The following is a 12,809-nucleotide window of genomic DNA, read 5'->3' as shown; positions in this document are numbered from 1 at the left end:
TTTTTTGACAAAAATATCCTTAAAAAGCGGAAAGCAGTAACTTCTCATGAGCCAAAAATGTCCATCAAGGCCTGAGCCTTTGAATAGAGAAAACCTCACCGCTGCGTAAGGGGCATAAGAAGAGGCTGGATACCTCTTTGTCCTGAAGAGACTCTTCTTAAGTAAGGTTCATCTAGTAGATCTCCAAATCTCAGCCCTCTGAGATCCATCCCCAAGGCTGCGAGGCAGCGGGGAAGACAGGTCGCTGTCCGTGGTGCTGAATGTACAGGTTCCCCCTCATCCTCCTGCCCTTCCATCCTGGCACGCTGGGTAACCACAACTCCCGATGCCCCTGATTTTCCTTTGTTATGTTCTATCTTGAGGCATCTTTTCCTATTTCTATATGCTATCTTTTTCTTAATAGGAGAAAAGGCATACAAATTTAATGTGCCTACATGGGAGCCTTCAGAATGAAGACCCAGCTTCCCATGAGTTACAGAAACTTACATACCATTTTGAGCTTACAGAAAGAACAGGAGCTTAGATTCTGGTAAAACAGGTTATGAGAGGGGGAAAGAAACTTGACTAGCAAAGGTGTCCTTGTTATGTGGATGAAGCCTCCCTTGGAGAGAATAGATGGTAAAGGGTGGGAGAGTCCCACCCTTTACCATCTATTCTGGATCTGGGGAAAGAATAGAAAGGTGCGGGGGGGTGGGGAGGAATATGGCAGCATTCATGGAGATTCTCTACAGATAAAAATTTCCCGGCCGGGCGCGGTGGCTCACGCCTGTAATCCCAGCACTTTGGGAGGCCGAGGCGGGCAGATCACAAGGTCAGGAGATCGAGACCACGGTGAAACCCCGTCTCTACTAAAAATACAAAAAATTAGCCGGGCGCGGTGGCGGGCGCCTGTAGTCCCAGCTACTCAGGAGGCTGAGGCAGGAGAATGGCGTAAACCCAGGAGGCGGAGCTTGCAGTGAGCCGAGATCGCGCCACTGCACTCCAGCCTGGGCGACAGAGCGAGACTCCGTCTCAAAAAAAAAAAAAAAAAAAAAAAAAAATTTCCCCACTTAAGGTAGCTTTGCAAGGCCAGTTCTGTCAAGATGACCAAATGGCAGCCATTTCAAAATATGTCAAAGAAATATACTTTGAGGTAAAATATTTTAATTTCATTCAATCCCCACTTTGAAACTTCAAACGAGTTTCACATATCAAAAGCCAAGCTAGGATGGTTGCAGTGGCTCGAACCTGTAATCACAGCACTTTGGGAGGCTGAGGTGGGAGGCTCACTTGAGCCCAGGAGTTCGAGACCAGCCTGGGCAACACAGCAAAACCCCATATTTTTCAAAACAGAAAAATTGGCCAGATGTGGTGGCACACACATGCCCAGCTACTCAGAAGGCAGAGACAGGAGGATGGCTTGAGCCTGGGAGGTCAAAGCTGTAGTGAGCCAAGATCCTGCCACTGCACTCCAGCCTGGGTGACAGAAAAAAAAAAAAAAAAGAAGTCAAGCTGATAGCTTTGGAGAGATTTGGGTTACAGGTTGTTAGATCGGGATAGAGAAAGCGGGGGGAAAGACAAATTGGATAAATAGGTGCAAATTGAAATATATCATCCCATATTGTCAGAGGCGTTCAAACCAGAGTGGCTGCTTTTTGAATAGGGGCTAGGTAAAATAATGCTGAGACCTACTGGGCTGCATACCCAGGGGGCTAGGCATTCTTAGTCACAGAATGAGATAATAGGTCAGAACAAGGTACAGGTCACAAAGACCTTGCTGATGAAACAGGATGCAGTAAAGAAGCCGGTCCTTGAGGCCGGGCACGGTGGCTCATGCCTGTAATCCTAGCACTTTGAGAGGCCAAGGCAGGCGGATCACTTGAGGTCAGGAATTTGAGACCAGCCTGGCCAACATAGTGAAACCCCGACTCTACTAAAAATACAAAAACTTAGCCACGTGTGGTGGCACATACCTGTAATCCCAGCTACATAGGAGGCTGAGGCACAAGAATTGTTTGAACCTGGGAGGCAGAGGTTGCAGTGGGCCAAGGTCACGCCACTGCACTCCAGCCTGGGCAGCAGAGTGAGATTCCATCTCAATTTTTAAAAATTAAAAAAAAAAAAAAAGGCCGGGCGCAGTGGCTCATGCCTGTAATCCCAGCACTTTGGGAGGCCAAGGAGGATGGATCATCTGAGGTCGGGAGTTTGAGACAAGTCTGACCAACATGGTGAAACCCCGTCTCTACTAAAAATACAAAAATTAGCCGGATGTGGTGGCATGTGCCTGTAATCCCAGCTACTCACGAGGCTGATGCAGGAGAATTGCTTGAACCCAAGAGGCAGAGGTTGCAGTGAGCCGAGATTGTGCCACTGCACTCCAGCCTGGGCAACAGAGCGAGACTCCATCTCAAAAAAACAAAAAAAGCTGGCCCAAACCCACCAAAACAAAAGATGGTGATGAAAGTGACCTCTGGTCATCCTCATTGCTCATTGTACACTAATTATAGTGCATTAACATGCTAAGAGATGCCATGACAACATGAGTAAGTTACTCTATATGGTCTAAAATCTTCTGTAGTGAGCCTCTTAGTCCTGAGAATAGATCAGTTCAGTTAAACAGCCATGTCTCATTCCAGGAGGTGGCATTAAAGATGGACTAGTCCTCTACCTGTGATGTAGGCAATCAGATTTCTTTCTTTTTATTTTGAAGCAGGGTCTCGCTCTGTCACCCAGGCTGAAGTGCAATGGCACAATCATAGCTCACTGCAGCCTCACCCTCCTGGACTCAAGCAGGCATCCCACCACAGCCTTCTGAGTAGCTGGGACTACAGGTATATGCCACTACATGCAGCTACTTTTCTTTCTTTCTTTCTTTCTTTTTATAGGGGTCTCACTATGTTCAAGACCCAGGCTGGTCTTGAACTCCTGTACTCAAGTGATTCTCCTGCCTCAGCCTCCCAAAGTGCTGGGATTACAGATGTGAGCCACTGCACCTGGCCAGCAATCAGAATTCTAATAAGAGACATTTCTATTGTGAACCTAAAGAATCCAAGACAAGTCTTAATCAATTTAGAAAGTTTATTTTGCCAAGGTTAAGGACACATCCATGACACAGCCTCAAGAGATCCTGAGGACATGTGCCCAAGGTGGTCATGGTACAGCTTGCTTTTATACATGTTAGGGAGACATAAGGCATCAATCAATACATGTAAGATGTACATTGGTTTTAACTAGAAAGGTGGGACAACTTGAAGTGGGGAGGTAGGTCAGGGCTTCCAGGTCTTAGGTAGGTTTAAAGATTTTCTGATTGGCAGTTGGTTGAAAGAGTTATGATCTAAAGCCCTGGAATCAATAGAAAAAAATGTCTGGGTTACAATAAGGGGTTGTGGAGACCTCCCAGATGAAGACTCCATATTGCAGGCTTTCAAGAAAATAGATTGTAAATGTTTCTTATCAGACTTAAGGTCTCTATTGATGTTAAATGCTGGTTGGCTTTTCCTGAATTCCAAAAGGGAGCAGGGCATAATGAGTCATGTCTGACACCCACTACCCATCATGGCTTGAACTAGTTTTTCAGGTTAGCTTTGGGGTGCCGTTGGCCAAGAGGAAGGAGCCTGTTCAGATGACGGGGAACTTCGAATTTTATTTTTGGTTTACACTATAGAAACAGAAGAAAAACAAAGGTTAACTTTGGTGCAGTCAGTTTCTAGACTAGTTTTTTTTTTCTTTAGAGTATGTAAACCAAAAATAAAATTCTAAGCCCCCCATCCCCCAAACCACCTGAACAGACCCCCTCCTCTCGGTCAAGGGCATTCCAAAGCTAACCTGAAAAGGTATTTCAGGCTATGATGGGAAGTGGTGATCAGACATGCCTCATTATATCCTCCTCCCTTTTGGAATCACTGATAGAAAATATTCTTTTTTAATGTTTATAGTAGCTTTATTCATTCATAACAGCAAAAACTGTAAATAAAGAATTAATATATTCCTTCACTGAGCGGATGGTTAAACAAACTATGGTAAATTCATACTATGGAATACTATTTATCAGTAAAGAAGGAATGAATGATTGATAAATGCAACAACCTGGATGAATCTCCAGAGAATCATGCTGAATGTAAAAAGATAAGCCCCAAAGGTTACATGCTGTATTATTTCCATTTATAGAGTATTCTTGAAATAACAAAATTACAAAAATGGAGAATAGATGAGTGGTTGTTATGGGTTAAGGAGAGGGTGGGAACAGAAGGGAAATGAGTGTGCTTATAAAAGGACACATGAGGGACCCTTTTTGATAGATCACATGGAAGTGATCTATCAATGCCAGTATCTTGGTTGTGATATTGGACTATAGTTTGTTAAAAATGTTTTATTTCCATAGGTAGCTGGGGAACAGGTGGTGTTTGGTTACATGAGTATGTTCTTTAGTGGTGATTTGTGAGATTTTGGTGCACCCATCACCCGAGCTGTATACACTGCACCCAATTTGTAGTATTTTATCCCTCACCTCCTTCCCACCCTTTCCCCCAAGTCTCCAAAGTCCATTATGTCATTCTTATGCCTTTGCATCCCCCATAGTTTAGTTTTCACTTATGAGTGAGAACATACAATGTTTGGTTTTCCATTTCTGAGTTACTTCACTTAGAATATAGCCGCCAATCTTATCCAGATTGCTGCAAATACCATTAATTCATTTATTTTTATGGCTGAGTAGCATTCCACCATATATATACACAACAGTGGTTCCACTCATTGATTCATGGACATTTGGGTTGGTTCCACATTTTTGCAATTGATAATTGTACTGCTATAAACATGCATGTGAAATATCTTTTTCATATAATGACTTCTTTTCCTCTGGGTAGACACCCAGTAGTGGGATTGCTAGATCAAATGGTAGTTCTACTTTTAGTTCTTTAAGGAATCTCCACACTGTTTCCCATAGTGGTTGTGCTAGTTCACATTCCCACCAGCAGTGTAGAAGGGTTCCCTGTTCACTGCATCCATGCTGACATCTATTACTTTTTGATTTTTTTATTATGGCCATTCTTGCAGGAGTAAGGTGCTATTGCATTGCAGTTTTGATTTGCATTTCCCTGATCATTAGTGATGTTGAGCATTTTTTCATATGTTTGTTTGCCATAGTGTATCTTCTTTTGAGATTTGTCTATTCATGTCCTTAGCCCACTTTTTGATGAGATTTTTTTTTCTTGCTAATTTGTTTGAGTTCATTGTAGATTCTGGATATTATTCCTTTGTCAGATGAATAGATTGGGAAGATGTTATCCCACTCTGTAGGTTGTCTGTTTACTCTGCTCACTGTTCCTTTTGCCATGCAAAAGCTCTTTAGTTTAAGTCCCAGCTATTTATCTTTGTTTTTATTGCATTTGTTTTTAGGTTCTTAGTCATGAAACCCTTGCCTAAGCCAATGTCTAGAAGGGTTTCTCTGATGTTACATTCTAGAATTTTTATAGTTTCAGGTCTTAGATTTAAGTCTTTGATCTATCTTGAGTTGATTTTTGTATAAGGTGGGAGATTCAGTTCCATTCTCCTACATGTGTCTTGCCAATTATCCCAGCACCATTGTTGGATAGGGTGTCCTTTCCTCACCTTATGTTTTTGTTTGCTTTGTCAAAAATCAGTTGGCTGTAAGTATTTGGGTTTACTTCTGGTCTAGGTGTCTATTTTTATACCAGCACCATGCTGTTTGGGTGACTGTGGCCTTATAGTATAGTTTGATATCAGATAATCTGATGCCTCCAGATTTGTTCTTTTTGCTTGCTCTTGATTTGACTATGTGGGCTCTTTTTTGTTGCTGTATGAATTTTAGAATTGTTTTTTCTAGTTCTGTGAAGAATTATGGTGGTATTTTGATGGGAATTACATTGCATTTGTAGATGGTTTTTGGCAGTGTGGTCATTTTCACAATATTGAGTCTACCCATCCACTAGCATGGGATGCGTTTCCATTTGTGTGTGTGTGTCTATGATTCCTTTCAGCATTGTTTTGTAGTTTTGCTTGTAGAGGTCTTCCACCTCCTTGGTTACGTGTATGCCTAACTTTTTTGGGTTTTTTTTTTGTTGTTTTTTTTTTTTTTTTTTTTTTTGCAGCTATTGTAAAAGGGGTTGAATTCTTGATTTGATATTCAGCTTTTCACTGTTGGTGTATAGGAGAGCTACTGGTTTGTGTAGATTAATTTTGTATCTGGAAACTTTGCTGAATTCTTTTATCAGTTCTAGGAGCTTTTTGGAGGAGTCTTTAGGGCTTTCCAGGTATACAATCATAACATCAGCAAACAGCAACAGTTTGACTTCCTCTTTACTAATTTGGATGCCCTTTATTTCTTTCTCTTGTCTGATTGCTCTGGCTAGGACTTCCAGTACTATGTTGAAGATAAGTAGTAAGAGTGGGCATTCTTGTCTTGTTCCAGTTCTCAGAAGGAAGAAAGCTTCTTTAAATCTGATAAGAAACATTTACAATCTATTCTCTCTGAAGCCTGCTATCTGGAAGCTTCATCTGCATGATAAAACATTGGTCTTCACAACCCTTTACCATAACCCAGATATTCCCTTCTATTATAAAATATAATAAAAAGAAAAGATTCCTTTTTATTGATAATAACTCTTTCAACCAATTGCCAGTCAGAAAATCTTTGAATCCACCCTCTCACTTGGAAGCCCCCACCCAGCTGCTTCCAGTTGTCTTGCCTTTCCTGACCAATATACATCTTACATGTCTTGATTAATGCCTTATGTCTCACTAAAACGTATAAAACCAACTTGTGGCCCAACCACATTGGGCCCATGTTCTTAGCATCTGCTAAGGGCTGCATCACAGCCCATTGGTCACTCATATTTGGCACAGAATAAATCTCTTCAAATATTTTACAGAGTTTGACTCTTCATCAACAAATATCTGTATGTACTATCAAATTTTTAGAATTAAGAACTTGTTGATTAAAGAAATGTCAAACATATCCAAAATTAGAGGGAATGGTATAATGAACTTCTGTTTTTTTACACATCATTCAAATGACAATGAATTTCTATATACTCATCACCCAGTGTCAACTATTATCACTTCATGTTTTATCATCTCCCACATATCCAGACTGTTTTGAAGCAAACTCCATGTATTATATAATTTCATTCATAAATACTTCAGTATGGATCTCCAAGGGATAAGAGCTCTTTGAAAACATATTCCCAATACATTAACACATCTAAGAAGTAACAGTTATTCCCTAACATCACCAAACATCCAGTTAGCGTACATGATTAGATTTATGGGTGGGATGCTATGCTCAGAGGGGTTGAGGCCTCTCCCTGGGAATGACTAGTATAACCAGATGATAAGGTTTGGCTGTGTCCTCACCCAAATCTTAAATTGTAGCTTCCATAATCCCCGAGTGTCGTGGGAGGGACCCAGTGGGAGGTAATTGAGTCATGGGGGCAGTTACTCCCATACTGCTGTTCTCATGATAGTGAGTGAGTTTTCACGAGATCTGATGGTTTTATAAGGGGTTTTCCCCATTTTGCTCCACACTTGTCCTTCCTGCTGCCATGTAAAGAAGGATGTGTTTGCTTCCCCTTCTGCCATGATTGTAAGTCTCCTGAAGCCTCCCCAGCCTTGCAGAACTGACTCAACTAAACCTCTTTCCTTTATAAATTGCCCAGTCTCGAGCAGTTCTTTATAGCAGTGTGAAAACAGACTAATACAGTAAATTGGTACCACAGAGAGTGGGGTGCTGCCATAAAGATACCCAAACATGTGGAAGTGACATTGGAACTGGGTAATAGGCAGAGGTTGGAAGTTTGGAGAGCCCAGAAGAAGACAGGAAGATGTAGGAAAGTTTGAAACTTCCTAGAGACTTGTTGGATGGTTTTGGCCAAAATGCTGATAGTGATATGGACAATGAAATCCATGCTAAGGTGGTCTCAGATGGAGATGAAAAACTTCATGGGAACTGGAGCAAAAGTGACTTTTGCCATGCTTTAGCAAAGAGAATAGTGGCATTTCGCCCCTCCCCTAGAGATCTATGGAATTTTGAACTTGAGAGAGATGATTTAAGGTATCTGGTGAAAGAAATTTCTAAACGGCAAAGTGTTCAAGAGGAAGCAGAGCATGAAAGTTTAGAAAATTTGCAGCCTGATGATGTGATAGAAAAACCCCATTTTCCGGGGAGAAATTCAAGCTGGCTACAGAAATTTGCAAAAGTAACAAGGAGCCAAATGTTAGTCATCAAGACAATGGGGAAAATGTCTCCAGGACGTGTCAGAGACCTTCATGGCAGTCCCTCCCATCACAGGCCTGGAGGCCTAGGAGGGAAAAATGGTTTCCTGGGCCAGGTTCAGGGCCCTCCTGCTGTGTGCAGCCTTGGGACTTGGTGCCCTGAGTCCTAGCCACTCCAGCTGTGGCTAAAGGGGGCCAATGTACAGCTCAGGCCATTGCTTCAGAGAGTGCAAGCCCCAAACCTTGGCAGCTTCCACATGGTGTTGGGCCTGCTGGTGCACAGAAGTTAAGAATTAAGGTTTGAGAACCTCCACCTAGATTTCAGAGGATGTATGGAAAGGCCTGGATGTCGAGGTAGAAGTCTGTTGCAGGGGTAGAACCCTCATGGAGAACCTCTGCTAGGGCAGCGCAGTAGGGAAATGTGGGGTCAGAGCCCCCACACAGAATCTCCACTGGGGCACTGTCTAGTGGAGCTGTAGGAAGAGGGCCGCCATCCTCCAGACCCCAGAACGGTAGATCCACCTATAGCTTGCACCGTGCGCCTGGAAAAGCCACAGACAACCCCAGCCTATGAAAGCAGCAAGGAGCAGGGCTATACCTTGCAAAGCCACAGGGGTGGAGCTGCCCAAGGCCATGGGATGCAAAGCTGCCACCTCTTGCATCAGTGTGCCCTGGATGTGAGACATAGAGTCAAAGAAGATCATTTTGGAACTTTAAGGATTAATGACTGCCCTGTTGGATTTTGGACTTGCATGGGGCCTAGAGCCCCTTTTTTTTTTTTTGGCCAATTTCTCCCATTTGGAATGCATGTATTTACCCAAAGCCTGTACCCCCATTGTATCTAGGAAGTAACTAACTTGATTTTGATTTTACAGGCTCATAGGCGGAAGGGACTTGCCCTGTCTCAGATGAGGCTTTGTACTTGGAATTTTGGGTTAATATTGGAATGAATTAAGACTTTGGGGGACTGTTTGGAAGGCATTATTGTGTTTTGAAATGGGAGGACATGAGATTTGGGAGGGGTCGGGGTGGAATAATATGGTTTGGCTGTGTCCCCACCCAAATCTCAACTTGGTTTGTAGTTCCCATAATCCACACATGTCATAGGAGGTACCTGGTGGGAGGTAATTGAATCATGGGAGTGGTTACCTCCATGCTGTCTCATGATAGTGAGTGAGTTCTCATGAGATCTAATGGTTCTGTGAGGGGCTTTTCCCCCTTTTGCTCAACACTTCTCATTCCTGAAGCTGTGTGAAGAAGGACATGCTTGCTTCCCCTGCCGCCATGATTGTAATAAGTTTCTTGAGGGCTCCCCAGCCCTGTAGAATTGTCAGAACTGTGAGTCGATTAAACATCTTTCCTATTTTTTTTTTTTAGACTGAAACTTGCTCTGTCACCCAGGCTGGAGTGGTGCAGTGGCGCGATCTCGGCTCACTGCAACCTCCGCCTCCCAGGTTCAAGCAAGTCTCCTGCCTCTGCCTCCCAAGTAGCTGGGATTACAGGTGCCCACCACCATGCCGAGCTAATTTTTATATTTTAAGTAGAGACAGGATTTCATCATGTTGGCCAGGCTGGTCTTGAACTCCTCACCTCAGGTGATCCACCCCCCTCAGTCTCCCAAAGTGCCAGGATTATAGGTGTGAGCCACCACAACCAGCCAACCTCTTTCCTTTTTTTTTTTTTTTTTTCCCGAGATGGAGTCTCGCTCTGTTGCCCAGGCTGGAGTGCAGTGGCCGGATCTCAGCTCACTGCAAGCTCCGCCTCCCGGGTTCACGCCATTCTCCTGCCTCAGCCTCCCAAGTAGCTGGGACTACAGGCGCCTGCCACCACGCCCGGCTAGTTTTTTGTATTTTTTTAGTAGAGACGGGGTTTCACCGCGTTAGCCAGGATGGTCTCGATCTCCTGACCTCGTGATCCACCCGTCTCGGCCTCCCAAAGTGCTGGGATTACAGGCTTGAGCCACTGCGCCCGGCCAACCTCTTTCCTTTATAAATTACCCGGTCTCAGATAGTTCTTCATAGCAGCATGAGAACAGACCAATACACCAGGACATGAGGCTGAGGCAGAGGTCGCTTTCCTAGCATCACATTATTCCAGCTACAGATGGGCATATAGCAGCTGTCTTCCCACGGATGACATGGAGCAAGTCTGAAGCACAGGGCACTCGCTCAGGCAGGTGGTCACACCAATGGGGTGGTTCCCAAGGACACCAGTGCTCAGGAACCACAGGCTCCAAGCATACTTCTGCCAAGACGGGTCTAGGTCAAGATTAATTACATTAGAATCTCTATAGAAGAGTCCTGAGCATCAGTATTTTGACCCAGAATTCTAGTATCCAGACAGTGGGAGCACAGCCTGCCGTTGGCTTGAATGCAAACTTCACCATTGCATATATGACCGGAGACAAGGAACCTCAGTTCTCTTAGCCTCAGATTCCTTGTCAGTTTAATTTACTATGGGTCACCCCCGTCCTACATTTGCATTTGCACTTTCCCTTTCAGAATGACTCCCTACCAACCCAAATTCTAGTATCCGTAAAGACCCAGTTCAGAAACCAGTTCCTCTGTGGCTAATCCCCCCTGAAATCATTTCTCCTTCCCCTGACATGGTGGCATTTATTACATGTGTTATGGGCTCGGAGAGGAGCTGGGGGCTTTTTAGAAACCAGCTAGTCCAACCCTTGACTTTCAAGACAAGAAATTAAGGAGCTGATCGAGGCAAAGACTTGCTCAGCATCCTAGAGCAGGTGCACAAGGAAGCTGTGATCGTCTGGGATCTTTCCGCTGCCTGGAGCACAGACTTGGGCATTTCCAGATCAGCCACTTGCCTCTCTGAGCTTCAGTTTCCTCACCCATAAAATGGGGAGGATAATGCCTACCTCTCAGGGTTGCAGTGAGATTTAGATGATGGGCTTTGTAAACTGCAAGGTGATGTGTGCTTTTGAGGGTTGCATTACCTGTTATCTCCATGGAGATAGCATTAGAGGCATGGGAGCTCCTTGGGGAAGGGATCTGCCTCAGGCATTAGAAAACACCCAGCCCACAACTGGTGCTTGGAAAGCCAGGCAGGGAGCTTGTAGCTGGCCCAGGATTGTGGCCCACAAATGGGAGCCATAGCTGCGCCAGGGCTCCAGGGCTCAGAGAGGTTTCTGGCTGGGATGCCAGGGGAAAGAAGAGTGTGGAAGACCCAGAACTTCAGCAGACTTGATGGGAGACCATGACACAGGGGCCAGAGAGAGCACTGACATCGCACAAGTCTGGACTCCAGTGGCAACTCCTCTGTGTTTTGCCTGGACTACTCACCACCCAGGGGCTGATGTGAGGCTCACAGGAGGCCCCTGGTGGGTGACACACCCAGTCTGGTGCCCAGCACACTGTAAAATGTAATTAACACACCTTCACTCCCCACTGCCCCTTTCTGAACAGTCATCAAGGTCATTTGATATAGGCTGCAGTAAGCACTTTTTATTTATTTATTTATCTATGTATGTATGTATTTGTTTATTTATTTTTTAGACGGAGTCTCACTCTGTTGCCCAGGCTAGAGTGCAGTAGTGCAATCTCAGCCCGCTGCAACCTCCACCTCCCGGGTTCAAGAAATTCTTGTGCCTCAGCCTCCTGAGTAGCTGGGACTACAGGCACCCGCCACCATGCCTGGCTAGTTTTTATAGTTTTAGTAGAGATGGGGTTTCACTGTGTTGGCCAAGCTGGTCTTGTACTCCTGACCTCAAGTGGTCTGCCTGCCTTGGCCTCCCAAAGTGCTGGGATTACAGGCGTGAGCCACTGTGCCCGACCATGAGCACTTAATTTTATCAAGTAAATATTCCATAAGGCGTGTGTTATCATCTCCATTCTATCCAAGAGTGGACTGAGGCCTTGAGAGGTGAGGAATTTCCCTGCGTCACATCAATGCTGACTTGTAGAGACCGGACTCGAACCCAGGTCAGCCTGAATTCAGAGCCCAGGATCTCTTTTCCGCTCCATAATGTGGGGCCGTGTCAGGAGGATCCTGGTAACAAGTTGGGGATTCTGACCTGGGTCAGTTCCTAGGCTGTCAGCTGGGCCACCTCTAGGCTCCAGGAAGGGCATGACACCAATGGTAGATGATGGCTCTATAAGCAAGGTCAAGCTCATTCATTCTGAGGCTACATTAATAGAGGCAGTGGTCAGGAGGTGGGAGCTGAAAGACAATTTAGAAACAGTACTGGCCATATCACCTCTGGGGCACTGCTGGACTCCATGCTCCCAGAAGGTTGTGAACAAACTCGGGGTGTGGGACTGGAGCTCCCTGAACACATCACTGGATTGGCGATGTCCCTGAGGAGTGGTTGTAAGGTGTGAGCTGTTCACTGTGGAGAAGAGTGGCCTCAGAAGATCAATACCCTTTAGCCCCTCTCTCCAGGCAGGCAGAGCAAGCAGAGTCTGTGGATCCAGGGTGCAGAGCTGGGATCCATGGGGAAGCCGCAGGCAGTTGGATTTTAACACCACATGAGCAAATATCCAAGAGTTAAATAAGATAGAAACCAGGGAAGTGCTTAAAAACAATGAAGTCCTGCCAGGGATGCTGGTGAATGGTCTCTGCCATTGTCAAGTTGCCAG

This window comes from Macaca mulatta, chromosome 10 (assembly GCF_049350105.2).
Source record: "Macaca mulatta isolate MMU2019108-1 chromosome 10, T2T-MMU8v2.0, whole genome shotgun sequence".
Taxonomy (NCBI): Eukaryota; Metazoa; Chordata; class Mammalia; order Primates; family Cercopithecidae; genus Macaca; species Macaca mulatta.
The sequence above is the reverse complement of the archived record's forward strand: the minus strand, read 5'-3'. Positions refer to the sequence as shown.